At 44.0% G+C, this 16,259-nt stretch overlaps 1 pseudogene; it reads left to right on the top strand.

Annotated features, from left to right (window-relative positions):
• LOC111971815 (potassium voltage-gated channel subfamily KQT member 1-like) overlaps positions 1–16,259 on the top strand; it is a 210,700-nt pseudogene that overhangs the window by 32,894 nt on the left and 161,547 nt on the right.

The raw sequence follows: 16,259 nt of genomic DNA, 5'->3' as shown, positions 1-16,259 counted from the left end.
CGAATATTGGTCATAGCTGCACCAGAACCACACATCCAGGTGAACCATTTAAGGAATTTTGGTGGTTATTGTAATAACCCAAGCAGCTAATTTGATTTCCATGTTCACCTGGTTTTTTACTGGAATAGTCATGTCAAATAGTTTGTTATTTATAATGTAATTATTTGATAGTGAAGAACCAGAAAGTACCATTTCTTGTATATAGTTTATACATAACATTAGGTAAACACGAGGTGAAATAGGACTGTACAATAAAACATTACCAGTTTTTATTACTCACCCGACCACATCGACCCTGACCTGGTAGTTCATCTACGTTTTCCTGTGTTGTTCATGTTGCTGTCCAGTCACATATCCCCACTCTAGCTTGGGTCCCTTTAAATCTCAAAACAAGACTTATCTCCTACATCTCTTAAAAAAGGATTCCAAAAGGGTTATTGTGCTGTCTCCATAGGAGAACCCTTTTTGGTTCCTGGTGGAACCTCTGTGGAAAGGTTCTACATGGACCCAAGAGTACACCATCATGTATCATGGCGCCGGAGAAGAATGGCTGACGTTTTACGTGCTCCTAACACAACTGTGGGTTTTTTTCTTCATTTTTTTGTCTGTTCCGTTTGTATAACATTACCTGTAGTTGGAGCATGAATACTCTCCGCCATCGGAGCTTCACTGGCCGCTGCTAACAGCGAGAGGCCTTAACTTGCAATGACCAACCCAACTTTCTGACAAAAATTAGAAACGTATAAAATAGTCTTCTTAAAACTTTACGTAAGATAGATTCTTTACTGTGAGAGAAAATAACTTCTGATACCATCAGCAAACGTGAGAGAAGAAAGCTTTCACCTGGCAGACTGCATCACACCCTTTCTCATTGATAAATCTATGAAGCAGAGTAGACTGTTGTTCTGTTTTCCGTTTAACTGCACCGAATTTAATGAACGAGCCCACATTAAAAGGAAGCCGTTTGAATTGAGGTCTATGACTTGCTTGACCGTTCATTGATTTAAACTCGGTTCAACTTCTTCCGTGACAACAAACTGTTGGAGCAGTAGCCAAGCATATTCACAAGTTCTCCATGGGCTAACGTATATATTTTAGAAAAGAACTAGCAGTAGAAGATTATCTACGCATAATGAGCAGGTCAATTTTTAGACACAAGACAACTACACCGCAGAAACAATCTGAAACTCATCTCTCGACAGTCCAGCCCACTCATTTCTCAGCCAATCATGGCTAGCGGGAAGGTTTCTCGGCATTTTTCTTTGGTAAACCAATAGGCTCTTAAATTGAACAACTTTATCAACAGATGCATACAAGTTTGTTTTTAAGGCACATGAAAGTTCAAATGTTCGAGAGCATTTCCAAAACAAATTCTTGTCAACAGACGGCTCTCACTGTGAAGATCATCCTGTGAAGTCATGACTGTGCGAACATAGGCCTAGTTTCCTGAATCAGGTCCATTTATTGAAGTATTCAGACCCTTTGCTAATGCGACTCAAAAGTATCATCTCAGGTGCATCTGTTTCCATTGAATCATCCTTAAAATGTTTCTACAACTTCATATGAAGTCACACTCTGTGTTAAATCAATTGATTGGACTGATTTGGAAAGGCACATCTATATACTGTCTAATACAGGTCCCAGTTGAACAGCGCATGTCATGCGAAAACCCAAGCCATGGCACCATCCCTATGGTGAAAGCATGGTGGTGGCAGCATCAAATGTGTTGGGGATGTATTTCATCAGGGGCAGGACGGGGAGACTAGTCAGGATGAGGGAAAGATGAACGCGAGCAAAGTACAGAGACATCCTTGATGAAACCTGCCTGGGGGGCGCGAAGCTTCACCTGGGGGGCAAGCTTTCTACCACGCAGATCTAGCCAGACCGCCTGAAGTAGAAAACAACATTTGCTGTGGAGAGAGCAATCTAACCGGAATAAGATAGAGGGCGGAGGATTGAGCGAGCGCCAGAGAACAACGGAAGGAGTGCTGCCTCTCTGCTGAGAAATAAGCTGTCAGCGCCAAATACGCGACGCTATAAGACCCCGACTGCCGAATGTCCGTTCGCTAGTCCCCAAGCGCCTAACTAAGAGCCGTCGCAATCATTGGGAGGACTATAGATAAAAAACATTGGATCAAAGATCAATGACGAGAAGTTTAAACAATATCTTGAAACAAACGGGAAGATTACCTGAAAAATAGCCTAAGGCGAGACGTGTAACGTCTCTTATGCTTCACGCGAGTCCCCGCTCACTGCGAGCGCAAACGAGCAGAGCGAAAGTCTTTGCACTCAACGAGGATAGTGCAGCGTGGCATGAAAGTAATTAGGAGAACGATGTACTCTCTCAGAAGCATAGATCATAGGATAGCTATGCCAGCGGTGGCTCTTGTAGAGACTAGCTTCCATAATCCAAAGGGGGTATAGGCGAAGCACTAGAGTGTATCAGCTTAATGCTGCCTTAGTAACAACAGCTGTGCAAACGATATCTAAGAATGGTGAGCGTCTCTAAGGTTTTATGCCCATTAGTACAAGAGTATAACGAGATGTATCGTGTCTCATAAGATCTGTATAGTCTTGTAGTAAACACTTATCTAATCTAATATTCCCCATTTTATATGATTGAGTTTGCATATTCTGTAACAATATTGCATTTAAAGACTAGTCTACATGTACACAACCACACGACTGAGTCTGATGCTTTGCTCATTCTCATTATAAGACCGGTTAGCACTCAATTGAGTGTGTAGATTGATGGGAAAAAAATGATTTAAATCCCATTGTTATTCCAATATCCTAATAAGCAATAACAGGAAAAACGCTCATAAAGGGCTGTAAAGTAATCCAAGAAGATGTGGAAAAAATAACCAGAGGGCAGTGCCGCGTCACAAATCATAGTGGCCCGGGTTGGACTTCTACCATGCGAGAGGTAAACGAACACTGAGTTTTGTTACACCTAAACCCTTTCCTACCAGCATGAATTAAATGTGCAGAGTTGTGAGTGGGAAAATAAAACTCTAGATCAAACCTTTTACTTGCCGCGCGATCCACACAGCATGATGTCGGATAACAACATCCTCCCAAGGTCACCATACCATTTGGCAAAATCTGACCATAACAATAACTATCCTCCTTCGAAAATTTCCTGCTTACAAGCACAAAAAATTAATGAGCTAAGAAGTAGATAAAGCACCACGAAGCCATGAAGTGCTTTGCGAAAGGCTGGTTGAACAATTGTATAGGGTCTAACATCAACACCAATTAATTCCCTCCCTCTCCAGGTGCCCAGAAATTCGCCTAGCACCTCACATTTCCAAATTTGCAAAGTACCAGCCCTACTGTAGCAGGAAACAGATTCGACAGAGAATGATACAGAAATCCCTACATTTGCCTGACTCAACGACACCACTAGGCCAGTCATCGTACCAGTCCACTCGCTCGGCTACAAAAGGAACACACCTATCCGTGGAGATGCGCGTATCCATATGACTCCAGCTAGAACGTATCGAAATAAAGAGCGCCTATTTTCCGATCCACAATTGAGGGAGAGAACATCCACATCAATGTTGTTTGCGCGAGAGGAGGCATATGACGATCTAGTTCTATCTATAGAAGGGCCCCTGGGATTCTCCTATATAAAAACCTCCCCGTCTAGCAAATGTATACCAGTGCCTAGAGATGTCACTGAGGTAGTGTAAAGTAGACCCGGACCGGCCAGAAGGTTTCCTATACATCTATTCCCGACAGAGCCCTGTTTTCTAGGCATGTTGAATCTCTAGCATACACGACAGGGATGCACCCTCAGGGGTGCTCCTGGCGCAAGAGCTAAACCCCCATCCACTCACCTTGGCTTTCTTCCGTCGTAGCTCGCCCGATGAGTCTACCTCACAATGTGTGCAATGGAAATGAACAGTACTACAGCCAGTCGTGCACAACTCCAACACCAATCATTAAGTGTGGCACGAATGACCACAGACAGTGGCTAGGGCCTCATCACCGGACAATCCCGACGAGACAGCCTCATAGGGAAGGAAGTCCAGAGACCTGGCCGTGTGGTGGCCAGGACAACAACCTCTCCCTCAAGCGTGATCAGCAAAGGAGATGATTGTGGACTATAGGAAACGGAAGACCGCAAGCACACCCCCATTCAATCAATCGATATCAGGCTGTAGTGGAGCAGGTTGAGAGCTTTCAAAGTTTCTTGGGTCCACATACCAACCAAACAACATGGTCCAAGCACCACCAAGAAAGTCGTGAAGGAAGGGCACAACAAATACCCACTCCCCTCGTAGGTTCTTGTTCCTAGACTTGAAAAATTGGTCACTTTTGGCATGGGTCCGTCCATGATCCTCACATAACCGTGTTTTACAGCCAACCGCACTGACAGCCCCTAATCGGGGGTGGTGATTGTAGCGTCCTGAAACGGCTTTAGCCCCTTGCATATCACTGCTGGTATGGCCAGCACACCTGCCCTCACGAGGGCATCCCACAAGAATCACCGAAGACCCCGGCAAGGAAAATCACTACAGAGGAGTATTAATAATGGTTCAGTGAACTCCCGAAGTCCAAAAAAGTCAGAATCACTTCCTTGTGGGACAAGACGCCTTCCTATATTGCCCATCCATACTATGATCTCTACTCAAAACCAGTGAGTTAGGATTGCCCTTAGACGGTACATTGTCATTTGTAGAGTAAAATAGGCCCTTAGAACAACATTTGTCAAAAGACGTCCGAGCCACACCACCAGATCTATTAGCCCTGTATCTTTCTCGACAGGTTGTATTTGTCGTGTGACAGTTTTACCTTTTCTATCTATCCTACGTTATCCGGCAAAGCGGTACCCGTCGGGCATCGATCGACTGAGTGATCCAAGAGAGGCATTGTCTTCCCGAAGTCACTAGCTCACAACGTAGGCTGTTCTATAATCTACTTGTCTTTCGAGAGCATTTCTACTGGATCTCTCACTGTACGCGCCCACCCTTGTCTTTCCCACCATGTCTGGCGATAAAACTTCTGAATCATCGACCCTCTTAATCTCTACTCAATCAAATGGCTGACCCAGACTATTTGCATTGCCCTCTGCTTCCTCTCTCCCCTCTCCTCCTCGCCCGAGATCTCCAATTTTATCGTCCAACCGCTTCTTCCTTCTCGCTACGTCATCTGTCCGTCTTCCTCGTTATTCTGATCTATCGCACGACTAGTCTATTTAAACTCAAATAACTTCTAGCCCTAACAGTGAGCTAAATAAAAGAGCCCGCAAAAAAGGAATAACTTGAACAAAAGACCCGCGTCCTCTGAATATTCCAAACTTCAACAATTTGACGCCAGTCAGATCAACCAATTCGCCTCCCTCATCTCAATATCCCGACTAAGCCGGGCTACTCGCCAATACACCGCACCCTCTGCACTTCTTGCACTCTGTCTATACCGGTTCGTACCTCGGCTCTCAGTCATAAAATCAAGTAACTGGGCTAGGTCCACGTTTATTTTTCGAGAGTTAGCGACTGAGCCCTGCTCCTGCTTTCAATATCACTAATGGTTTCCGCTTTTTTGTCTTTTTCTTATAATAAGTATTTTTTCAAAACCAACAGCATTGTTTTGGTTAGGGGTCTGTGTAAGTAAGTGGCGCGCAATGCATAGCTTGCTAGATGTCGTAAATCTAAATGATGCATCCATGTTGCGCTGAGGGTAGTTCGGTGCAGTAAATCTGTGATCTAATTCACAAAACACTCATGACTTTGAATTTGAAAAGTTAGTCTTGTGGAAGCGATGGGTATAGAAATCCCTGGAATATAAAAAATGTTTTTTTCCTGGAACGCGGCCTAAGGAAATATTTCTCTGCATATAAGGGGTTCTCGGGGTTGGCATGATGAGGAGGCGAATCCCAATGATTACCACGCGGGGTTCTCTTTGAAGTTTCTCGCTGACATTAGCACCTCTCGCTTTGATTGAGTGATAGATTTAGAAGTTGCTGGCCCACATGGAAGGGGACGCAGATTTATCCGGATCCATGGTGCCTTAGCTGGATACATATTCACTATCAAGCTAGTGTCTTCGCCCTCAATAACCTTCCTAGACACAAATACCTCCGCTCGCAGCGACCAAATAGTGGGCGAGATTTGTCTATGTATGGAATCGAGACAGTCTTAAATGGGCAAAGCACAGAGCCGATGAAACTTCCTGGTCTCTCCACTACATACTACGCGGTATACACCAAGTAGGGCTGTGCCTGGTCGGCTCCAAGGCGTCCAAATCTTAAAAATAGATGTTATTAAACTCATCACCTACTCTCAACATATATTTTCCTTTCAGATTCACAAACACGGTAGCATATATCTAATGGGTGAAAAAAATATGAAACTAATTGAATTACCACGAACAACAAGTATGCTACTGTTCCTCGTTAGATGGATCTGACTCCAACCCTGGCCGGCACAGTTTAACTTATGTGAAGGAGCTATACCCAAGAAAGAGATACACTATGTCACTTAATTATCCTCAGAGTATGCAAGTGTCCTGAGGTTCCTGAGGTTCGGGCATTCGCAGTAAGCCTGACCCCAATGGGTTGTCCTATTAGGGTGAGTGAGAAGCAGGTGAGATGGTTTGTTGTGACTCACTCCGAGTATTATGCTATGTTCCGATATAGCAACGCTGGGCCTGTGGTTATTTTCTAGAAGTTAATGCCATTTGCAAAAGAGGGATGGGAGATAGGGGTAAGCTGTAGATGCAGCCAATTCAAGCAAGCAATGGGAATGAGAGACTCACAACACACCGGTTGACATAGAAACAGCTAACTATTAACTATAGGAGTGAGGTAGGAGTATTGTCCGCACTAAAATATTATGGACAGATGGTGCTTGAATCGAAAAAGAATATTGGTTATTTCATGTCCGAAGAAGAGTCGGACTACTTGACACCCATCGAGAAGAAGCAGGAACACACCTCCCCCGCGCACCACCATATCCACCACGAATGTAATTATGCATCTGGTTGGCAATGTCACTTCTAGTTAATAGGCACTCATGATATATAACACCACCCAGACTGTATGTTTGTGACTATGAGCTTCCAACACAACGCCAGCTTGATATTAGTATTAAGGGTTATCCTATAGCTCGTGCAGCATACACCTGCTAGAGAACAGCCAATTGTGGGTGCCACACGCGCCACACTTAAAGTGACCTCAAATCACTGAAGTAGCCACTGCTCTCAGAGCACGCGCCTGGGCGCCTCAGTATGACCAGGAACTCTGACTACATGCGGTCGTCTTTGTACCATAATACTACTCCGGGTAAACCTTCCATATAGCTGCTCGAGTGAATGGTTTCCCAGGTTAATAATCATAGAACCACCAATAGAAAAATTCAAGCCTCAAAAATCTGTATCATGCACAATTGCAGCTGGTCAAGGCCCAGTCCCACGAAGCTCTTTATAAGCCTGAACATCCCCTTTCGAAGTAAAGTCATTGCTTAGGGCATATCTTCCTGGAACTTGAGATGAAAGAACACAACTCATATTAAGGACTCCATCAATATTCATAAGTTTTGAAAGAAAAATGGTCACGACTATAGTTAAGATAATAGTGCTGTGTGTAGTCCGATGATCTTAGGATAAAAATTGTGGATTACCCTGTATATTAGGACGCTGCTTTGTGGGGTCTTAAGTAAACTAATTGAATATAAGTATTTTGTAAGTCTGCCCTCCCAAAGCCAACTATCTTGAATACCCCAGAGACTTATGGTTTCCTCCTAACCTTGTTACGCTTCTGTAACGCTGCTAATGCCTCCGAATTTGCTGGTCCGACTGGGATATATAGTTCCATGGCGTGAGCGATCGGAGAGGAACCTGTATTTCCTGCGGACAACGTAGTAGTGTTATGTCGGCTCTCCTCCTCGAGATATTCTCGCCGCCGTCTTAACTAGAAGACAAAATTATGTGTAGTTGAGCCATCAAAGGGAACGAATTTGAACTCTCCATAGTTTATTGCCTTTCACCTCAGTTCTCGGCTCTTTTTTGTTACTTATCATAGTGCACCTGCTTATCCTTTATTAAACTCTCACTATCAGCCATTTTGCCGACAAGTGCAGGTTCAGGGACACTCGTTGTTAGCGGCATCCATTGTTGTGATATCCTCTTCCTCTGTACCGCCTCGTTATTTGGGAGCTCAAGATTTTATTTACGCCTACTGCTATGTGGTATGTCGTAAACTAGGGCTCTCCGGAGACAAACCCGCGACTAGGAGATGACAAGTGAACACTCACCTTTGTGTCTTCTTAAGATTACTGGCACACGTTGATAGTTAGTCCAGAGACGAAAGGATCTCATTACTTCATTTATTGAACAAGAACACTTCTCTTGTACATGTGAGTATGGGTCACACTACTGTGACTCAGAATCCAGCGCTGGGAAGCCATAATTAAGCAAACAGCTGTAATTTCATGTTCTGAGTGGTAGTTGCTCGGAGCTGTCGATCCGCGACTCAATTGCAAAGTACGCAAGCGGGAAGGACCAGTGAGAATAGTTTCTTGTTGCACCTGCCGGGGGGGGGCGGAGGGTAAGCTTGGGAGGAAACGGCGAAGCGCTACAACATTCGGTGCGATGCAGAGCCGAAGTGTGCCACATATATATAATCAATGGGCTGTGTCATTCTCCCATAGTTTGGACTAAACCCATATTCCTTTGACTGTTGTCTATAAAGTTGTACTCTTGACTCTGCTTAGCTTGGCCTCAAATAAGTAGCTAAAATATAATCTAGCAATCATTTCATGAATAATTTCATGCTATAAGGAAGATTTATTATAAGAGAGAGAGAGATAGACGCATGTAGTGGGACCAATCCCAAATAGCTTGCTGGCGAACCAGATGACGTACCTGACCACTTTTTAATATTTTTTTTGCCTGGCTAAGAGGTTGGGAAAGCGGCCCCTGGGAATTTTATGAACGTGTCTGGTCAAGCTAACACAGAAGGGTCTGTTTCCCGCTTCAGGCCCAGGCATAGAGGTTTTTGCCCTTATCTAGGAGGCTCTAAAATGAATTGTGCCAAGTTAAGCAAAACACATAAATCGGGGCATTTCAGTAGCGTAAAAATTGTGTACATGCGACTATAATAGCGAGCACATTTTAACCATGGACGTACGAGGTCTGCTAGATAGTTTATCTATGCCACAAGACTATTTTCAATGATGTGTCTATGGGGCTGAGGTCTCCTTAACCAATCACTGGCTCCAATTGTCGCTTCCGCCACCGTTCAATGTCAATGGCCCTCCTAATACGTTGATAGAGTAACACTGCGGTTTGTAATTATTTATTTTCCCAAACTGCAAGGTACATAGGATTGGAGCAGTATAATGTCACATTTCCATGGCTGGACACAAGGTGTACATCTAACCCTTTCCGAGGGGATCCACTATACACTGCGTGTGTACCGTACCATACAAACATCCAAAGGGACCCCTTAACACAACACAATGTACTCCAAGTCAATCACACATGTCCTATGCCTATGCATCTAACCCTGATCTCACTATGTGGAGGAGAAGCCAACACACGTATTGGACCCAAATCCCCACTCTCTGCATCCCACTTGCTGATAGCGTAGCAATGGATATGTAGAGCAAGAGGAGATTCTGTGAATCTTATAATAGTGCCAATTTAAGGCAAATGAACAACCCTTCCGAGAATAAGGAGTGGTGCTCTGCAGATCAGGGCGCCTGAGAAATGGACCACAGATCATCACCCATCTTCAACGCTTCCTATGCCGTCTGGTGCTGGCTGGATTGTTTTGGTCTACTTGTTTCGAATAATGCTGGCGGTGCTGATTCACTCTAGTGGTAGTTCTCCAGAGACGGCGAAGAGTCCTACAACCACACACAGTGGCTGCAGGCATGACGCGATCCATCAGGCGCCTCACATCAGGATGGCACTGATGCGGAAGCTGTAGCAATAGAAACGGTTTATTTCTAGCGTGTCTGTACGCGCTTATGTAGCCAGAGAGCAGTGGGTGAGGCGCTGACTACTAGAGTGGGGGGGGGGGAGGAAGACAGGGCCGAGTACATTCAGGGCGGAGACGTGGAGGGAGGGCGTAGGAGGCAACAACGCGCAGCAGCGAGGGAACGCTACCGGGGGGGAGCGTGGCAGGCCTTTGGCAGAGAGAGCGAGAGAGCGAGCTTGCCGCTAGATTTTAGATAAGCCACTGTCAGTTATAGAATGACCTGCCCCAGGGAGAGCCTGTCCACAAAATGTGTCATTGGAAAGTCCAATGTGTCAATGCTCAATTTGAATACAGTAGTTTGGTTCGCCAAACCCAAATCGGTGGACTTAGAAAACAGACTCCATGGAGGGTGGTATGAGGGCCAACTCAGATACAAGTCCACTCCAGCAGTAGGGGCGGTTGGTTTTGTAGCTTACATGAACTAAGAGGTTAAACCGAGCCTGTGGTTCCTTCAGCCCTGAAATGGTCGACCACTAAGAAAGTTGGAATGTGACCCGTGTCGCGCCATTTGGCGCGAGACCCAATAAGTAACCAAGAGCTTCGAGGGCAAGATTGCCCTAACACACTCTGTCGCCGCTGTCCCTGTGCTCTGTGCGACCATGACTCAGAAGCAGGTTCACACGAGGAGCTCAACACGATATGATGAAAACCCAGACGGACAGAGTCTGGAGACGCCCGGTGGAAGAACGTTCTGCTGCCTGCAACATCCTCCCAGCATGACCGGTTTGGCGGTGGTCAGTCATGGTGTGGGTGGCATTTCTTTGGGGGCCGCACAGCCTCCATGTGCTCGCCAGAGGTAGCCTGACTGCCATTAGGTACGAGATGAGATCCTCAGACCCTTGTCTGAGGATCTGCTGGTGCGGTTGGCCCTGGGTTCCTCCTAATGCAGACAATGCTAGACCTCATGTGCTGGAGTGTGTCAGCAGTTCCTGCAAGAGGAAGGCATTGATGCTATGGACTGGCCGCCGTTCCCAGACCTGAATCCAATTGAGCACATCTGGGACATCATGTCACACCAACGCCACGTTTTCACCACAGACTGTCCAGGAGTTGCCGGATGCTTTAGTCCAGGTCTGGGAGGAGATCCCTCAGGAGACCATCCGCCACCTCATCAAGGCACAATGCCCAGGCGTTGTAGGGAGGTCATACAGCACGTGGAGGCCACACACACTACTGAGCCTCATTTTGACTTGTTCTTAAAGGACATTACATCAAAGTTGGATCAGCCTGTAGTGTGTGTGGTTTTCCACTTTAATTTTGAGTGTGACTCCAAATCCAGACCTCCATTGGTTGATAAATTTGATTTCCATTGATAGTTTTTGTGTGATTTTGTTGTCAGCACATTCAACTATGTAAAGAAAAAAGTATTTAATAAGAATATTTAATTCATTCAGATCTAGGATGTGTTATTTTAGTGTTCCCTTTATTTTTTTGAGCAGTGTATATTTTTAACCACTAACCTGTCGATAAAAGCTTATGTCAGAAGCTGATCCATCAAGTCATTTGATTAAGGCATAATTCTAATGATGTCATATATAATTTTCTAACATTCAGTCACCTGTTGATATTTTGCTAAHATTATAAAAGCAATATAAACTAGAGGAGACAATGGCCTGTGCTTCATTTTTTAAATTTATTCCAGGTCATCAGTTAACATTGTTACTTTTGGCAGGGGGGTTGTAGGGAGCAGCGTGTTACTTTTGCCCTGTATTACTTTCGTCCTGGCTCTCTTCTTACTTCTTCTACTATCATTACTTCAACTATTATGTCTAATACTTTTGTTGTTCAATGGCAACTTAAACATTTGAAGATTATGAGCTAGATGCCAATGCTAATGTACAGGTGTATCCCTGTATCCCCCAGATCTGATAGTGGTTATTGCCTCCGTCGTAGTGCTGGGTGTAGGCTCCAATGGCCAAGTGTTTGCAACATCTGCTATCAGGTACTGGGTGTGGTACAAATCAGATGCAAAATTCTGGGAACTTTGAATATTTTACCTGGTTTTCCAGAAATCCTGGTTGGAGGATCCCAGATATCCTGCTTATTCACCTCCTGATTACGGGAAGCCTCCAAACGGGATTTAGGGAAAACCAGGAAATGTATTGAAAGTTCCTGGAATTTTGCAACCATAATTACAAATAATATAATATTGTAATATAAGTGTAACATTTTGTGTTGTACTGTAATTGTGTTTWCGTTGCATAGTAAAACAGGTGGAAGAGAGTAGAGGTATAGTAGGCTAAGGTTTGATTGACATTGGTTGCCTTTTGTCTCCATGATTACAGGGGAATCCGCTTCCTCCAGATTCTACGCATGCTGCACGTGGATCGTCAGGGAGGAACATGGAGGCTTCTGGGATCGGTAGTCTTCATCCATAGACAGGTGGAGATCCCTTTACATCTGTTGGCTCATTTCATATCATAATTATGTGCAGTATGAGCTTACATGAAGTTAAATATCAAAAGGTAATCTGGAGTATAATGCTGTTTTTAGTAGAGTGAATTAATCTAACTTGATCTAACTTGATCTACTGTACCCTGAGTAGGCTTCTCATAAATCCTCAGTCAATCAAGTAGATGAAAATAAAAAAGCAAGGTAGATGAGATGGCTAAAGACGTGGTTAGTCATGGCTTTGAAAATAAAAGATAAAACAACTATTGTTGGACATTTCTTAACCAAATAAGGACACTGTGGTCAGATGATGGGTGCACATTGCTGCCATTTCTTCCAAAGGGTTAGTGCACTTGTTCTGTCTGAGTTGCCCTGCCTTCTGCCTCTTGCCTTCTGCCTCCTGCCTCCTGCCTCCTGCCTAGCTTATCTGGTTATGGGTAGACTGAGGCAGACGTCTGTCCATGTTGTCCATGCTATATTGCCACCAGTGATTATCACAGGGCCCGTTGCACAATCACAGATTCCTCTGATACTCTCACTAGGACCTGCAAGGCTTTATAAGGAGAGAGAGGTAGAGTCAGGTTTAACAGCTTTCCTTTCTACCTCTTCATGTGTTTCCCCCTCTTTGTTTGTACTCTAATTTCAGTCATCTGGGGTTCTTTTGAAGAACGACTCTTCTGTTTTTTTCTATCTTTAACAGGAAGCTGTGGGTTATTTCTCTGTGATGTGCAATGGGTCTGCTGCTATTATTTTAGGGTTGAGGGTTTAGGGTTTATATAAATAGGGGAGATTTGGAATTTGGTATTTTATTAGGATCCCCATTAGCTGTTGGGAAAGCAGCAGCTACTCTTCCTAAAGATGAAGTCTTCTGTCTGTGTGAAATGATAGAGAGAGAGTCATATGCCTCCTCTTTCTTTGTAGTCATTGCACGCTCTAGTCTTGATCTGACTACGTGTTGTAATGATTGATGTTAAGGACAGATATCATTTTAGTTTGATTCACACCTGCAATGTAACATGTGTAAATAATGTAAAGAAATACATGTAACACCTATACATGGTCTACTGCACATTACAARTGACATACTCGACTCTCTATCTGCATTTCCTCTGTTGTAGGAGCTGATCACCACGCTGTACATCGGCTTCCTGGGGCTGATTTTCTCCTCCTACTTTGTGTACCTGGCGGAGAAGGATGCTGTGGACGAGGAGGGCAAGACTGGCTTCTCCAGCTACGCTGATGCCCTGTGGTGGGGAGTGGTAAGCAGAAGAGGCTGGTGAGGGAGGACGGCTCAAAATAATAAATGGAATGGAATGAATGGAATGGAATGGCATCAAACACATGGAAACCAACCATTACTATGAGCCCGTCCTCCCCATTTAAAGTGCCACCAGCCACCACTGGTGGTAAGGCATAGTAATAGGATAGTACTGTATATAGCAGACACGTTTATCCAAGGCAACTTACAGAACAGTGATATACAGTGCATTTTGTTTAATACATTTGTAAACATTTCTAAAAACCTGTTTTTGCTTTGTTATTATGGGGTATTGTGTGTAGATTAATGAGGAAAWTTWTTWATTTCATCCATTTTAGAATAATGCTGTAATGTCACAAAATGTGGGGAAGGGGTCTGAATAGTTTCCGAATGCACTGCACATTTTAGTATATGTGACCCAAGTGGGAATCAAACCCACAACCCTAGATTGAATCTCCTCTTTTTCAAATCAAATCAAAGTGTATTTGTCACGTGCACCGAATACAACAGGTGTAGACCTTACATTACTTACAGGCTCTAACCAATAGTGCAAAAAAAGGTGTGTGTGTGTGTGTGGGTAACGTGTTGTGTGTTGGTGGTGTGTGGTGTGTGTGTGAGTGAGTAAAGAAATAAAACATACATTTCCACCATTGCGCTTGTTTTGTGGTGTGTATCTGTCGGGGTCCTCCTCTAGCTTGAGTGGTTCTGGAATACCATAAAGAAACAAGTTGCTAATCCGGTTTCAGTTACACAAAGCTACTTTTACACAAAACATTTCTTTATTTAACCAGGTAGGCCAGTTGAGAACAAGTTCTCATTTACAACTGCGACCTTGCCAAGATAAAGCAAAGCAGTGCGACAAAAACAACAGCACAGAGTTACACATAAACAAATGTACAGTCAATAACACAATAGAAAAGAAAAATAGAAAAATATATGTACAGTGTTTGCAAATGTAGAAGAGTAGGGAGGTAGGCGATAAATAGGCCATAGACGCCTATTTATTAATTACAATTTAGCATTAATACTGGAGTGATAGATGTGCAGATGATGATGTGCAAGTAGAGATACTGGGGTGCAAGAGGGTAAGTAATAATATGGGGATGAGGTAGTTGTGTGTGCTATTTACAGATTGKCTGTGTASAGGTACAGTGATCGGTAAGCTGCTCTGACATCTGATGCTTAAAGTTAGAGAGGGACATATAAGACTTCAGCTTCAGAGATTTTTGCAATTCGTTCCMRTCATTGGCAGCAGAGAACTGGAAAGAAAGGCGGCCAAAGGTAGTGTTGGCTTTGGGGATGACCAGTGCAATATACCTGCTGGAGCGCGTGCAACGGGTGGGTGTTGCTATAGTGACCAGTGAGCTGAGATAAGGCGGGGCTTTACCTAGCAAAGACTTATAGACTTATATAGATGACTTATATAGAAGACTTATATAGATGACCTGGAGCCAGTGGGTTTGGCGACGGATATGTAGTGAGRGCCAGCCAACGAGAGCATACAGGTCGCAGTGGTGAGTAGTATATGGGGCTTTGGTGACAAAATGGATGGCACTGTGATAGACTACATCCAGTTTTCTGAGTAGAGTGTTGGGGGCTATTTTGTAAATGACATCGCCGAAGTCAAGGATCGGTAGGATAGTCAGTTTTATGAGGGTATGTTTGGCAGCATGAGTGAAGGAGGCTTTGTTGCGAAATTGGAAGCAGATTCTAGATTTAATTTTGGATTGGAGATGCTTAATGTGAGTCTGGAAGGAGAGTTTACAGTCTAACCAGACACCTAGTATTTGTAGTTGTCCATATGTTGTAGGTCAGAACCGTCTTGAGTAGTGATGCTAGTCGGGCTGGAGAGTGCGGGCAGCAATTGGTTGAAGAGCATGTACTTAGTTTTACTTGCATTTAAGAGCAGTTGGAGGCCATGGAAGGAGTGTTGTATGGCGTTGAAGCTCGTTTGGAGGTTCGTTAGCACAGTGTCCAAAAAAGGGCCAGATGTATACAGAATAGTGTCGTCTGCGTAGAGGAGGATCAGAGAATCACCAGCAGCAAGAGCGACATCATTGATATATACAGAGAAAAGAGTCGGCCCGAGAATTGAACCCTGTGGCACCCCCATAGAGACTGCCAGAGGTCCGGACAACAGGCCCTCCGATTTGACACACTGAACTCTGTCTGAGAAGTAGTTGGTGAACCAGGTGAGGCAGTCATTTGAGAAGTGAAGGCTATTGAGTCTGCCGATAAGAATGTGGTGATTGACGAGTCTGTTATTGAGTGTGTGGACAGGTGTCTTTTATACAGCTAATGAGTTCAAACAGGTGCAGTTAATACAGGTAATGAGTGGAGAACAGGAGGGCTTCTTAAAGAAAAAGAACAGGTCTGTGAGAGCCGGAATTCTTACTGGTTGGTAGGTGATCAAATACTTATGTCATGCAATAAAATGCAAATAATTACTTAAAAATCAAACAATGTGATTTTCTGATTTTGTTTTAGATTCCGTCTCTCACATTTGAAGTTACCTATGATAAAAATTACAGACCTCTACATGCTTTGTAAGTAGGAAAACCTGCAAAATCAGGAGTGTATCAAATACTGTTCTCCCCACTGTATATAACTTCATGGCTGCCC

This window comes from Salvelinus sp. IW2-2015, linkage group LG13, assembly GCF_002910315.2.
Source record: "Salvelinus sp. IW2-2015 linkage group LG13, ASM291031v2, whole genome shotgun sequence".
In the NCBI taxonomy this organism is placed as follows: domain Eukaryota; kingdom Metazoa; phylum Chordata; class Actinopteri; order Salmoniformes; family Salmonidae; genus Salvelinus; species Salvelinus sp. IW2-2015.
Note: the sequence above shows the minus strand (reverse complement) of the source record. Positions and strands in the feature narration are given on the sequence as shown.